This window comes from Coregonus lavaretus (assembly GCF_964263955.1).
Source record: "Coregonus lavaretus genome assembly, contig: HAP1_SCAFFOLD_54, whole genome shotgun sequence".
NCBI classification, from domain to species: domain Eukaryota; kingdom Metazoa; phylum Chordata; class Actinopteri; order Salmoniformes; family Salmonidae; genus Coregonus; species Coregonus lavaretus.
Window position 1 is genome coordinate 1,203,954 of NW_028158385.1, and position 14,584 is coordinate 1,218,537.

Genomic DNA, 14,584 nt, shown 5'->3' on the forward strand with positions numbered 1-14,584 from the left:
GTGTACCTATGATAAAAAATTACAGACCTCTACATGCTTTGTAAGTAGGAAAATCTGCAAAATCGGCAGTGTATCAAATACTTGTTCTCCCCACTGTATATAACCTACATATATATATATAGTGAGGGAAAAAAGTATTTTATCCCCTGCTGATTTTGTACGTTTGCCCACTGACAAAGACATGATCAGTCTATAATTTTAATGGTAGGTTTATTTGAACAGTGAGAGACAGAATAACAACAGAAAAATCCAGAAAAAAGTATGTCAAAAATGTTATAAATTGATTTGCATTTTAATTAGGGAAATTAGTATTTGACCCCTCTGCAAAACATGACTTAGTACTTGGTGGCAAAACCCTTGTTGGCAATCACAGAGGTCAGACGTTTCTTGTAGTTGGCCACCAGGTTTGCACATCTCTGGAGGGATTTTGTCCTACTCCTCTTTGCAGATCTTCTCCAAGTCATTAAGGTTTCGAGCCTGACGTTTGGCAAATCGAACCTTCAGCTCCCTCCACAGATTTTCTATGGGATTAAGGTCTGGAGACTGGCTAGGCCACTTCTGGACCTTCATGTGCTTCTTCTTGAGCCACTCCTTTGTTGCCTTGGCCCCCAAAGCATAATGTTTCCACCTCCATGTTTGTCGGTGGGGATGGTGTTCTTGGGGTCATAGGCAGCATTCCTTCTCCTCCAAACACGGCGAGTTGAGTTGATGCCAAAGAGCTCCATTTTGGTCTCATCTGACCACAACACTTTCACCCAGTTCTCCTCTGAATCATTCAGATGTTCATTGGCAAAATTCAGACGGGCCTGTATATGTGCTTTCTTGAGCAGGGGGACCTTGCGGGCGCTGCAGGATTTCAGTCCTTCACGGCGTACTGTGTTACCAATTGTTTTCTTGGTGACTATGGTCCCAGCTGCCTTGAGATCGAGTTGTCAGAGCACCTTACCGATCACTGCACCTGTACACAGCCCATCTGAAATTAGCCCACCCAACTACCTCATCCCTATATTGTTATTTATTTTGCCCTATATTGTTATTTATTTTGCTCTTTTGCACCCCAGTATCTCTATTTGCACATAATCTCTTGCACATCTAGCATTCCAGTGTTAATACTAATTGTAAATATTTTGCACTATAGCCTATTTATTGCCTTACCCCCATAACTTGCTACATTTGCACACACTGTATATATACAGTGGGGGAAAAAAGTATTTAGTCAGCCACCAATTGTGCAAGTTCTCCCACTTAAAAAGATGAGAGAGGCCTGTAATTGTCATCATAGGTACACGTCAAGTATGACAGACAAAATGAGATTTTTTTCCTCCAGAAAATCACATTGTAGGATTTTTAATGAATTTATTTGCAAATTATGGTGGAAAATAAGTATTTGGTCAATAACAAAAGTTTCTCAATACTTTGTTATATACCCTTTGTTGGCAATGACACAGGTCAAACGTTTTCTGTAAGTCTTCACAAGGTTTTCACACACTGTTGCTGGTATTTTGGCCCATTCCTCCATGCAGATCTCCTCTAGAGCAGTGATGTTTTGGGGCTGTTGCTGGGCAACACAGACTTTCAACTCCCTCCAAAGATTTTCTATGGGGTTGAGATCTGGAGACTGGCTAGGCCACTCCAGGACCTTTAAATGCTTCTTTACGAAGCCACTCCTTCGTTGCCCGGGCGGTGTGTTTGGGATCATTGTCATGCTGAAAGACCCAGCCACGTTTCATCTTCAATGCCCTTGCTGATGGAAGGAGGTTTTCACTCAAAATCTCACGATACATGGCCCCATTCATTCTTTCCTTTACACGGATCAGTCGTCCTGGTCCCTTTGCAGAAAAACAGCCCCAAAGCATGATGTTTCCACCCCCATGCTTCACAGTAGGTATGGTGTTCTTTGGATGCAACTCAGCATTATTTGTCCTCCAAACACGACGAGTTGAGTTTTTACCAAAAAGTTATATTTTGGTTTCATCTGACCATATGACATTCTCCCAATCCTCTTCTGGATCATCCAAATGCACTCTAGCAAACTTCAGACGGGCCTGGACATGTACTGGCTTAAGCAGGGGGACACGTCTGGCACTGCAGGATTTGAGTCCGTGGTGGCGTAGTGTGTTACTGATGGTAGGCTTTGTTACTTTGGTCCCAGCTCTCTGCAGGTCATTCACTAGGTCCCCCCGTGTGGTTCTGGGATTCTTGTGATCATTTTGACCCCACGGGGTGAGATCTTGCGTGGAGCCCCAAATCGAGGGAGATTATCAGTGGTCTTGTATGTCTTCCATTTCCTAATAATTGCTCCCACAGTTGATTTCGTCAAACCAGGCTGCTTACCTATTGCAGATTCAGTCTTCCCAGCCTGGTGCAGGTCTACAATTTTGTTTCTGGTGTCCTTTGACAGCTCTTTGGTCTTGGCCATAGTGTAGTTTGGAGTGTGACTGTTTGAGGTTGTGGACAGGTGTCTTTTATACTGATAACAAGTTCAAACAGGTGCCATTAATACAGGTAATGAGTGGAGGACAGAGGAGCCTCTTAAAGAAGAAGTTACAGGTCTGTGAGAGACAGAAATCTTGCTTGTTTGTAGGTGACCAAATACTTATTTTCCACCATAATTTGCAAATAAATTCATAAAAAATCCTACAATGTGATTCTCTGGATTTTCTTTTCTCAATTTGTCTGTCATAGTTGATGTGTACCTATGATGAAAATTACAGGCCTCTCTCATCTTTTTAAGTGGGAGAACTTGCACAATTGGTGGCTGACTAAATACTTTTTTTTCCCCACTGTATTTTCTGTTGAATTTTTTGACTTTATGTTTTTTTTACCCCATATGTAACTCTGTGTTGTTGTTTTTATCGCACTGCTTTGCTTTATCTTGGCCAGGTCGCAGTTGTAAATGAGAACTTGTTCTCAACTGGCTTACCTGGTTAAATAAAGGTAAAATAAAATAAAATCACTGACAAGATCCTCCCGTGTAGTTCTGGGCTGATTCCTCACCGTTCTCATGATCATTGCAACTCCACAAGGTGATATCTTGCATGGAGCCCCAGGCCAAGGGAGATTGACAGGTCTTTTGTGTTTCTTCCATTTGCAAATAATTGAACTGTTGTCACCTTCTCACCAAGCTGCTTGGCGATGGTCTTGTAGCCCATTCCAGCCTTGTGTAGGTCTACAATCTTGTCCCTGACATCCTTGGAGAGCTCTTTGGTCTTGGCCATGGTGGAGAGTTTGGAATCTGATTGATTGATTGCTTCTGTGGACAAGTGTCTTTTATACAGGTAACAAACTGAGATTAGGAGCACTCCCTTTGAGTGTGCTCCTAATCTCAGCTCGTTACCTGTATAAAAGACACCTGGGAGCCAGAAATCTTTCTGATTGAGAGGGGGTCAAATACTTACTTCCCTCATTAAAATGCAAATCAATTTATAACATTTTTGACATGTGTTTTTCTGTCTCTCACTGTTCAAATAAACCTACCATTAAAATTAAAGACTGATCATTTCTTTGTCAGTGGGCAAACATACAAAATCAGCAGGGGATCAAATACTTTTTTCCCTCACTGTATATATTATATATATTTGTGAAAAAAATATATTTGGGGGATTGGAAGTGATGCAGACAATTACATTGATGGAAGTTACAATATATCTGCAACATTAAAGCTGATCTACCCCCTCCCCCCCATAAAATATCAAAAATTGTATAAAAATACCTATTTAAGCTGCAGCTGGCCCAGAACAGAGCGGCACATCTTGCTCTTCATTGTAATCAGAGGGCTAATATAAATACTATGCATGCCAGTCTCTCTTGGCTAAGAGTTGAGGAGAGACTGACTGCATCACTTGTTCTTTATGTAAGAAACATTGTGTTAAATCCCAAATTGTTTGCATAGTCAATTTACACACAGCTCTGACACACACACTTACCCCACCAGACATGCCACCAGTGGTCTTTTCACAGTCCCTAAATCCAGAACAAATTCAAGAAAGTGTACAGTATTATATAGAGCTGCTTTTACATGGAACTCCGTTCCATCTCATATTGCTCAAATAAATAGCAAACCTGCGTTCAAAAACAGATAAAGCAACACCTCACGGCACAACGCCTCTCCCCTTTTTGACCTAGATAGTTTTAGTATGTATTGACATGTAGGCTACGTTTGCCTTTTAAAATGTTTTTATGTAGTTCTGTTCTTGTCTATTATTTTTTTGTATTATGTCATGTTTCATGTTTTGTGTGGACCCCAGGAAGAGTAGCTGATGCTTTTGCAACAGCTTATTGGATCCTAATAAAATACCAAAGAACCAAAATACACAAATACCAGTATTGCCAGCATGTGTTTTATTAACTGGGCTATCTGGAGTGCTCAGAGGGTAGACTAAAGAAGGGACGTAGACAAACTGCCAGTAATTAGAACTTCTATGAAATGAGTCTGTGTAGTTACTGGGCGGTATACTGGATAGAAGGTCATGGCGCTTGTAACGCCAGGGTAGTGGGTTCGATCCCCGGGACCACCCATACGTAAAAATGTATGCACACATGACTGTAAGTCGCTTTGGATAAAAGCGTCTGCTAAATGGCATATTATTATTATTATTATAAGGTTATTTGGAAAAAGACACTGGATGGGTTTTCAGTACAGTTGAAACTATTTCTTGGACATTTCTTTATTTATTCATTTGAATATTTATAGCTACTTTTTAAGTAAATACCTGCAGTCAACTTGTGCAATACGTTACGAGATAAAGAACATTACGTCACATTATTATGTAGCTTACGGTAGTCCCCAGTCAACGAGAAGAGACCGGAGCCTTGTGAATCACTCTCTGTCATGCAGCATGCGCCGGGTGATCTAATTACAGTATGGAATTCACAACTAAATGTTTGCCAGCTAGATATCTTATAATAATAATAATAATAATAATATGCCATTTAGCAGACGCTTTTATCCAAAGCGACTTACAGTCATGCGTGCATACATTTTTGTGTAGGGGGTGGTCCCGGGGATCGAACCCACTACCTTGGCGTCACAAGCGCCGTGCTCTACCAGTTGAGCTACAGAGAACCACATATTATTATTATTATTATTATTATAACTATTAAGGTAACAGTCTACATTGTGCGAAATGCTCTGCAGTTTCCCATTTGTTTTGCTAATTTAGTAGTTAGTTAGCTAAGTGGATAGCTTCTTCCAAAATCAAGCATTCGCTAGGTAACAACCAAGAATCCCCTCCTGGATCAAGAGCCTTGCTAACAGCAGAGAATTCCCTCCTGGATCAATATATATTTATAACCTCCTACTAGGCGGTGTCAACTCCTTACACATCGAGACAGCCAATACATCTATGTTGCTAGTCAGGAACTTAATTGGTTCTTCTCACTGGTGTAGTCATGGCCCTGCCTGATGCTAGAACCTTCGTGGGCGTGAAAGTGTATGCGTGTGAGATAGGACTGTAGTAGGAGGGTCGTTGTGGTGGGCCCCTCTGGGCCCCCTCCCAGAGGTTTCTTCTCACTTCATCTGTTGACATGACCTCGAGCCGAATTCCTTGCTCCTCCCTAGTTCCGCAACTGGCCTGCCTTATCAGGAACTGAAACTAGACTGTTGCCCTTTGCCTCCCTCCTTAGGAACAGAAGATGAATTCTGCACTTCCCCTTGTCTCCCTCAGTAACTTTCCATGCACCAAGTTCCTATCCATCCTTCATTGACCCCAACATATACAGTGCCTTCGGAAAGTATTCAGACCCCTTTACTTTTTCCATATTTTGTTGTGTCACAGCCTTATTCTAAAAATGATTAAATTGTTTTTTTTGCCCTCGTCAATCTACACTACCCCATAATGACAAAGCAAAAACAGGTTTTTAGACATTTTAGCTAAATTATAAAAATAAAAAATGGATTCAGTACTTTGTTGAAGCATCTTTGGCAGCGATTATAGAGTATTTTGTGGTATGACGCTACATGCTTGACACATCTGTATTTGGAGAGTTTCTCCCATTCTTGTCTGCAGATCCTCTCAAGCTCTGTCAGGTTGGATGGGGAGCGCTGCTGCACAGCTATTTTCAGGTTTCTCCAAAGATGTTCGATCGGGTTCAAGTCCGTGCTCTGGCTGGGCTGCTCAAGAACATTGAGACTTGTCCCGAAGCCACTCCTGCGTTGTCTTGGCTGTGTGCTTAGGGTCGTTGTCCTGTTGGAAGGTGAACCTTCGTCCCAGTCTGAGGTCCTGAGCGCTCGGGAGCAGGTTTTCATCAAGGATGTCTCTCTGTACTTTGCTCAGCTCATCTTTGCCTTGATCCTGACTAGTCTCCCAGTCCCTGACGCTGAAAACATCCCGACAGCATGATGCTGCCACCACCATGCTTCACCGTAGGGATGGTGCCAGGTTTCCTCCAGACATGGTGCTTGGCATTCAGGCCAAAGAGTTCCATCTTGGTTTCATCCAACCAGATAATCTTGTTTCTCATGGTCTGAGAGTCTTTAGGTGCCTTTTGGCAAACTCCAAGTGGGCTGTCATGTGCCTTTTACTGAAGATTGGCTTCCATCTGGCCACTCTACCATAAAGGCTTGATTGCTGGAGTACTGCAGAGATGGTTGACCTTCTGGAAGGTTCTCCCATCTCCAGAGGAACTCTAGAGCTCTGTTAGTGACAATCGTGTTCTTGGTCACCTCCCTGACCAAGGCCCTTCTCCCGATTGCTCAGTTTGGCCGGGCGGCCGCTCTAGGAAGAGTCTTGGTAGTTCCAAACTTCTTCCATTTAAGAATGATGGAGGCCACTGTGTTCTTGAGGACCTTCAATGCTGCAGACGTTTTTGGTACCCTTGCCCAGATCTGTGCCGCGACACAATCCTGTCTCGGGGCTCTACGGACAACTCCTTCGACCTCATGGCTTGGTTTTTACTCTGACATGCTCTGTCAACTGTGGGACCTTATATAAACAGGTGTGTGCCTTACCAAATCATGTCCAATCAATTGAATTTACCAAGGATTGGCTACAATCAAGTTGTAGAAACATCTCAAGGATGATGAATGGAAACAGGTTGCACCTGGGCTCAATTTCGAGTCATAGCAAATGTTCTGAATACTTATGTAAATAGGGTAGTTCTGTTTTATTTTTAACATATTAGCAACATTAAAAAAAATTGCTTTGTCATTATGGGGTATTGCCTGTAGATTGCTGAGGATTATTAGTTTTTTTATCCATTTTAGAATAAGGCTGAAACGTAACAAAATGTGGAAAAAGTCAAGGGGGTCTGATTACTTTCCGAATGCACTTGTTAGCAGTTGATGTTATTCTTCAATAACACAGACCCCAAAGCAAATTAGGGGGAGAAAAATATATTTATTTAAAAAAGAACCAATCATTGTTATGCTGGAAAGTAGATTGTAGATGTTTATTCTTCCCTGTCCTCAGTGTTTTCTCCACCGAACAAAGAGACAGGATGTAGTTTATACCCAAGCCTTGCCTGTGGTTGACCAATTAGAATTCCTCGCAATAAAATTGGGCTAATAGCCAAATACCAAGTATCCCATTTCAGGCTCAATGTATAGACCATTTGGACCAATGTGAACTTGCCACATGTAGCTATGAGTCCCGGACTCGAACCCCTACATAGATACTAAACAGATGTTGAACTGAAAAACAACTGTTTCCATTGATCGTTAATTCCCTGTGTTGTATATTTATCTTGGAATACTCTTGCACACTGTATATAGGCTACTGTATCAATCATTCATTTGTTCATGTCATCACACAGCATTCAAGCCATTGAAATGCAATCAAGCATTTTTGGTTTCAAAATAACAAAGCAACTCTTGATTCATTAGCGTAAACAATAAATAATCCGTACCATTTCGGAAATTGCATTCACGAATCAATGCAACTGTTTTTAGTCTTTGCTGTAATAAAGGCTTAACAATAAAACATTACAACAGACTCTCTGGTACGCTTATCATTTATTTTGTATTTAGTGCGCTTCAACCTGTCAGACAAGCTCAGTGCATATGGTGGATTTGATTACCTGGATGTGCGTATATTCTTCAGCTTTTGTATTTGATTTGATTAAAACACACCATTCACCCTCTGAATGGCACACATACACAATCCATGTCTCAATTGTCTCAAGGCTTAAAAGTCCTTCATTAATCTGTCTCCTCCCCTTCGACACTGATCTGAAGTGGATTTAACAAGTGCCATCCATGAGGGATCATAGCTCTCACCTGGTCATTCTATGTCATGGAAAGAGTTCATAATGTTTTGTACACTCAGTGCATATCACACCAATTGACTTTTTTTTAATGCTGTTCACACAGGTGACATTGAGACACCCTCTACATCCAGAGAGCAACAGCTGGAAGATCGCAGAGCTAAGAGGTCTCACCACTGCCCACATTGTGAGGAGATTTTCCCAATTCTATCAAAGCTAAAAATACACCTAAAAATACACACAGGAGAGAATCTGTATTCCTGCACTGACTGTGGGAAGAGCTTCACAACATCACAGGCTCTGACAGTTCATCAGAGAGTGCACACAGGAGAGAAGCCTTACTCCTGCTCTGACTGTGGGACAAGTTTCTCTCGACTGGACTACTTAAAAATTCATAAACGTATACATACAGGAGAGAAGCCTTACTCCTGCTCTGACTGTGGGGCAAGTTTCTCTCTACTGGGCACCTTAAAACAACATGAACGTATACATACAGGAGAAAAGCCTTACTCCTGCTCTGACTGTGTGAAATGCTTCAGAACATCACATGCTCTGACAGTTCATCAGAGAACACACACAGGAGAGAAGCCTTACTCCTGCTCTGACTGTGGGAAGGGTTTCTCTCGACTGGGCCACTTAGAAAAACATGAACGTATACATACAGGAGAGAAGCCTTACTCCTGCTCTGACTGTGTGAAATGCTTCAGAACATCAACTAAGCTAACAGTTCATCAGAGAACACACACAGGAGAGAAGCCTTACTCCTGCTCTGACTGTGGGGCACGTTTCTCTCAACTGGGCAGCTTAAAACAACATAAACGTATACACACAGGAGAGAAGCCTTACTCCTGCTCTGACTGTGTGAAATGCTTCACAACATCAACTGAGCTTAAAATATATCATAGAACACACACAGAAGAGAAGCCTTACTCCTGCTCTGAATGTGGGAAGAGTTTCTCTCGACTGGGCAACTTAAAAACACATGAACATATACACACAGTAGAGAAGTCTTACTCCTGCTATGCCTGTGGTAAGAGCTTCACAACAGCAGGGGCTCTGACAACTCATCAGAGAGTGCACACAGGAGAGAAGCCTTACTCCTGCTCTGACTGTGGAAAATGCTTCACAACATCATATCAGCTAAAACTTCATCAGAGAACACACACAGGAGAGAAGCCTTACTCCTGCTCTGAATGTGGGAAGAGTTTCCCTCAAATGGGCCACTTAAAAAAACATGAACGTATACATACAGGAGAAAAGCCTTACTCCTGCTCTGACTGTGTAAAATGCTTCACAACATCATATCAGCTAAACGTTCATCAGAGAACACACACAGAATAGAAGCCGTTTTCCTGCTCTGACTGTGGAAAGATTTTCTTTTAAATGGGCCATTTAAAAAGACACCAAGGTAAACAAAGGAGAGATGTCTTACCACTGATCTGACTGTAGAAATTTTTTTAAAACAACAGCTGAGCTAAAAGGTAATCAGAGAACACACACAGGAGAGAATCCTTACTTCTGTTCTTAATATGGCAAGAGTTTCTCCCGATTGGCAACGTAAAAACACACCAACGGTTACACACTGGAGAGAAGACTTACAGTGGGGAAAAGTATTTAGTCAGCCACCAATTGTGCAAGTTCTCCCACTTAAAAAGATGAGAGAGGCCTGTCATTTTCATCATAGGTACACGTCATTTATGACAGACAAATTGAGAAAATAAAATCCAGAAAATCACATTGTAGGATTTTTAATGAATTTATTTGCAAATTATGGTGGAAAATAAGTATTTGGTCACCTACAAACAAGCAAGATGTCTGGCTCTCACAGACCTGTAACTTCTTCTTTAAGAGGCTCCTCTGTCCTCCACTCGTTACCTGTATTAATGGCACCTGTTTGAACTTGTTATCAGTATAAAAGACACCTGTCCACAACCTCAAACAGTCACACTCCAAACTCCACTATGGCCAAGACCAAAGAGCTGTCAAAGGACACCAGAAACAAAATTGTAGACCTGCACCAGGCTGGGAAGACTGAATCTGCAATAGGGAAGCAGCTTGGTTTGAAGAAATCAACTATGGGAGCAATTATTAGGAAATGGAAGACATACAAGACCACTGATAATCTCCCTTGATCTGGGGCTCCACGCAAGATCTCACCCCATGGCGTCAAAATGATCACAAGAACGGTGAGCAAAAATCCCAGAACCACACCGGGGGACCTAGTGAATGACCTGTAGAGAGCTGGGACCAAAGTAACAAAGCCTACCATCAGTAACACACTACGCCGCCAGGGACTCAAATCCTGCAGTGCAGACGTGTCCCCTGCTTAAGCCAGTACATGTCCAGGCCCGTCTGCTAGAGTGCATTTGGATGATCCAGAAGAGGATTGGGAGAATGTCATATGGTCAGATGAAACCAAAATATAACTTTTTGGTAAAAACTCAACTCGTCGTGTTTGGAGTACAAAGAATGCTGAGTTGCATCCAAAGAACACCATACCTACTGTGAAGCATGGGGGTGGAAACATCATGCTTTGGGGCTGTTTTTCTGCAAAGGGACCAGGACGACTGATCCGTGTAAAGGAAAGAATGAATGGGGCCATGTATCATGAGATTTTGAGTGAAAACCTCCTTCCATCAGCAAGGGCATTGAAGATGAAACGTGGCTGGGTCTTTCAGCATGACAATGATCCCAAACACACAGCCCCGGCAACGAATGAGTGGCTTCGTAAGAAGCATTTCAAGGTCCTGGAGTGGCCTAGCCAGTCTCCAGATCTCAACCCCATAGAAAATCTTTGGAGGGAGTTGAACGTCTGTGTTGCCCAGCGACAGCCCCAAAACATCACTGCTCTAGAGGAGATCTGCATGGAGGAATGGGCCAAAATACCAGCAACAGTGTGTGAAAACCTTGTGAAGACTTACAGAAAACGTTTGACCTGTGTCATCGCCAACAAAGAGTATTATAACAAAGTATTGAGAAACTTTTGTTATTGACCAAATACTTATTTTCCACCATAATTTGCAAATAAATTCATTAAATATCCTACAATGTGATTTTCTGGATTTTATTTTCTCATTTTGTCTGTCATAGTTGACGTGTACCTATGATGAAAATGACAGGCCTCTCATCTTTTTAAGTGGGAGAACTTGCACAATTGGTGGCTGACTAAATACTTTTTTTCCCCACTGTATTACTGCACTGACTGTGAGACGAGATTCTACAGATTGGGCAATTTAAAAAGACACCAACGTATACATAAGAAGTGGTAGTGGATTGGATCAAATGAAGAAAGCATAGAACACTCTATTGTAATCCTATTGTTTCTCACTGTGAGAGAACTGTGCAGAGGAAAGGGAGTGTTGTAGAATGTTGGCATCTATTTACTTTACTGATCAGTGTTCACCTTGTCAGTTTTGCTGTACCAGGGTATGGAGGAAACCATGAGTACATGCATCCATGCCGTGTGTCAGCATTGCAGGCTGCTGGTGGTGGTGTGGGGTGTGTTTTCATGGCACACATTGGGCCCCTTGATATATGTGGTGCAACATTTGAATGCCACAGGATATCTAAACATAATTGCCAATCAGGTGCATCCCTTCATGGCAATAGTTATCCATCTGCAAATATATTTTTTTCAGCAGGATTATGCCCCATGCCACAAGGCTTGTCCAGGATTGGTTCCACGAACATGACAGTGAATTCAGCTTACTGCAGTGGCCTTCCGAGGCACCAGATCTCCATCCAATTGTGCATCGGATGGAACAAGCTATTCGGAGTAGAGATCCACTCCCAGCCAACCTGCCACAACTGTGGGAAGCATTGTAGTCAACTGTGGGAAGCATGGGCCATCATCCCTGTGGAACGCTCTACAAACCTTGGAGAGTCCATGCCTTGACGAATTGAGGCTGTTCTGAGGACAAAGGGGGATGCAACTCAATATTAGGAAGGTGTTCCTAATGTTTTGTACACTCAGTGCCTTTGGAAAGTATTCAGACTCCTCGACTTCTTCCACATTTTGTTAGGTTGTTAGGTTAAAACATTTTCCTCATCAATCTACACACAACAGCCCTTTTTAGAATTTTTAGCAAATGTATTCAAAATAAAAACCTGAAATACCTTATTTACATAAGTATTCAGACCCTTTGCTATGAGACTTGAAATTAAGCTCCGGTGCATCCTGTTTCCATTAAGGAAACATCCTTGTGATGTTTCAACAACTTGATTGGAGTCCACTTGTGTTAAATTCAATTGATTGGACATGATTTGGAAAGGCACACACCTGTCTATATAAGGTCCCACAGTTGACAGTGCATGTCAGAGCATGGTGGTGGCAGCATCATGCTGTAGGGATGTTTTTCAGTGGCAGTGACTGGGAGACAAGTCAGGATCAAGAGAAAGATAAACGGAGCAAAGTTCATAGAGATCCCTGATGAAAACCTGCTCCAGAGTGCTCAGGACCTCAGACTGGGGCTAAGGTTCACCTTCCAACAGGACAACGACCCTAAGCACACAGCCAAGACAACACAGGAGTGGTCCAGCAGAGCCCGGACTTGTACCCGATCGAACATCTCTGGAGATACCAGAAAATAGCTGTGCAGCGACGCTCCCCATCCAACTTGACAGAGCTTGAGAGGATCTGCAGAGAAGAATGGGAGAAACTCCCCAAATACAGGTGTGTCAAGCTTGTAGCGTCGTACCCAAGAAGACTCAAGGCTGTAATCGCTGCCAAAGGCTCAACAAAGTACTGAGTAAAGGGTCTGAATACTTATGTAAATGTGATATTTAACGTTTTTTTTTCTTTCTATTTGCAAAAAATACTGTTTTTTCTTTTGTCATTATGGGGTATTGTGTGTAGATTGATGAGGGAAAAAACGATGTAATCAATTTTAGAATAAGGCTGTAACGTAACAAAATTTGGAAAAAGTCAAGGGGTCTGAATACTTTAGGAATGCACTGTATATCAGATAAAGATGGTGTGATGATCAGTTTTCAGCATTAGTTTGGGTGGATTATTTTATATTACTAAACAACTTTTGTTTAATGATAAACAGGCTATGAATTGACTACTTGTGTTAATTAAATTGTCTTTTAAAACTAGATTCATTATTTTATTCATTGATTATGAATTTATTTGGATAACTTTATTGAAGTTAATTGATCTGTCGGCAGGTAGCCTAGCGGTTAAGAGTGTTGGGTCAGTAACTGAAAGGTCGCTGGTTTGAATCCCGAGCCAACTAGGTGAAAAATATGTCGTTGTGCCCTTGATCAAGGCAATTAACCCTAATTGGTCCTGTAAGTTGCTCTGGATAAGAGCATCTGCTAAATGACTAAAATGTAATGAAAAATACTGTTTGTACATTAATTTGTTCTGGGCAACATCTTCTTGTGTATAATTAAATGAAACAAACTGTTTTAAATAAAATATTTAGTGTCTATATATGAACCAAATGTTATCTCATTCACATTCTCCCAGTAGGACAACAAAGAGACAGCATTGGTACTCCGATGTGAAGGACAGCTCTTACAAAATGCACCATGGTAGAAAAATGAACAACAACATTCCATGGTACTATGATGTTTTTTGGGTCACTACCACGGCAGGAAAATGCTATGGTAGTTGCACTAGTACGATGGTAATGAACAAAAAACACAGATTTTTGTAAAAAAATGATACTAGGCCAAGAAACATGGAGAGAAGAAACTGCCAGATGTGTCATAATAGGACACACATTTGATATGGAACATTGGATACATTCAGCAGGGTGGGAAAAAACACAGGAAAACACGTTTTAAATGGATTGTTGGAAGGGCTGTGGTCACCATTCAGAACAGACCCTAGGAAACACACAGTATTAAATAGAGCCATGACTACATGGAACTCTCTGCCAGGTAACTCAAACTAGCAATAAAACCAGATTCAAAAAAACATAAAATAAAATAAACCTTATGGCACATTACAAAAATAACAACAGGAACTTTTAGCTCAGCTGATGTTGTGAAGCATTTTACACATCTCATATGTATATACTGTATTCTATAATATTCTACTGTATCTTAGTCCATGTCGCTCTGTCATTGGTTGTCCATATATGTATATACTGTATTCTATAATATTCTACTGTATCTTAGTCCATGTCGCTCTGTCATTGGTTGTCCATATATGTATATACTGTATTCTATAATATTCTACTGTATCTTAGTCCATGTCGCTCTGTCATTGGTTGTCCATATATGTATATACTGTATTCTATCATATTCTACTGTATATGCCGCTCTGTCATTGCTTGTCCATATATATACAGTTGAAGTCGGAAGTTTACATACACTTAGGTTGGAGTCATTAAAACTCGTTTTTCAACCATTCCACACATTTCTTGGTAAC